The following is a 1,466-nucleotide window of genomic DNA, read 5'->3' as shown; positions in this document are numbered from 1 at the left end:
CAATATCATTATTGAAGACACTGAGTAATAAACCAGTGCTTATAACTACTTGGCAAAAAATTCTTGGGTAAGGACTATGATTTAGTAACACTATGCTCACACTGTCAGATTTGTTTATCACTACCCAGTCACTGTGGTTTTCACACTCGCTTAACTTTGTTCTCATTTGTTCTAAACTATCGAACGATATTGCATCAATCATTTTCGCATGTGTGTCCACACTTTCTTGGATAACAACTCGAAGAGCACGATTTCCTAAACGCCCCCTACGAATTTCTGGGTCCTCTCGTACTGCAGTTTGATGACTCGACAAGTAAGATGGGCAGCCAGGTAACTTCGATGGGATAGCATCTGAAAAATTAATAACGAAGTATGAAACCGATCTCACAGCATATAAGTGAAATACAGATAGTTCTTATGCCACTGTACTTTACTAAGAGCGTGTTACGTAACTCACCTTTTCTCAAGCGTCGACGATCCAACGGTGCTGTCAAGAGTATACCAGTTTTCGGGTCATACATGCTGGTACTGCTTACAATATCGTCCTTGTTCAAATGCAGTTCACATGTCTAAAAACAAGCATACAGTATGAGATTATAAATACATTCTTCTGTTTACTGTATTTTGTTCAGGTGGACTACATTTCAAGCAACTACCACACACTAACCAAACAAATACACTGATACCTACAACAGAGTTCTTACTCGGTGTCCAGCCTCGTCAGATGGAAAATAAAATACACTGACTTTAGGTCCATTATCGTAATTGCCCGTGCAATTCGGCATACAACAGCTTCAGGGCATCGTCAGTGAGTATAGATCAAATAACTACTCACAAAATGCACAGAATACAATATGGATATGCTACGAATCACTTGTGTCGGTATCTAGCTTCTCAGACGTCACAGGCTCACGATATGAGGCCTTGTTTCTAGGTAGCATTGACGCAAAGCGTGTATCTTCTCTGCGACTCGGCGCTGCGGTCTGACGCCGAAATAGCTCCCATTCCCGCCGCTGAGCGGCGCTAATGGTAGCTCAGTATAAAAACTCGGCGCATCGATCTGGCTCCGAAATAAATCCCTTTCCCGCCGCTGAAAGGCGCCACTGGTAGCTCAGTGTTACAATGCCGTATAGAATTTAAAAATAGAGAAAGCGCAAATAATTGCTGAATGTAAGACAGGAAATTATAATTCATATATATATTGTTGATTGTATTTACTATTACGGAAACATATGCCATGACTGAAGGACCAGGAAAACATCTCTACTCATTCAAATCACCAAATCGTGCGTCTATATAAAATAGTTTGTACGCTCACCTTCGCTGCGCTGTACATTGCCAGCTTCCATTCTGATATGTTCGACAATTTTTGGAGGGTCAACGAGCCCTATAAAAAGGACAATCGGAGCTGAAATCATCACATTCTTCGGCGGACCTCGGAAGAGTTCCGCCCTTCGATACCTTGC

General features: G+C 41.7%; 1 long non-coding RNA gene across 1 annotated transcript; it reads right to left on the bottom strand.

The window, feature by feature from the left end:
* Positions 1–285: 285 nt before the first annotated feature.
* Positions 286–793, bottom strand: LOC126295117 (uncharacterized). The gene is made up of 3 exons (XR_007552385.1): positions 691–793; positions 458–569; positions 286–351 (listed from the first exon to the last, which is right to left on the bottom strand). It is a non-coding gene; the product is annotated as an uncharacterized LOC126295117 (long non-coding RNA).
* Positions 794–1,466: the final 673 nt, after the last annotated feature.

The sequence above is a fragment of the Schistocerca gregaria genome, chromosome 11 (genome assembly GCF_023897955.1).
Source record: "Schistocerca gregaria isolate iqSchGreg1 chromosome 11, iqSchGreg1.2, whole genome shotgun sequence".
Classification (NCBI taxonomy): Eukaryota; Metazoa; Arthropoda; class Insecta; order Orthoptera; family Acrididae; genus Schistocerca; species Schistocerca gregaria.
The sequence above is the reverse complement of the archived record's forward strand: the minus strand, read 5'-3'. Positions and strand labels throughout refer to the sequence as shown.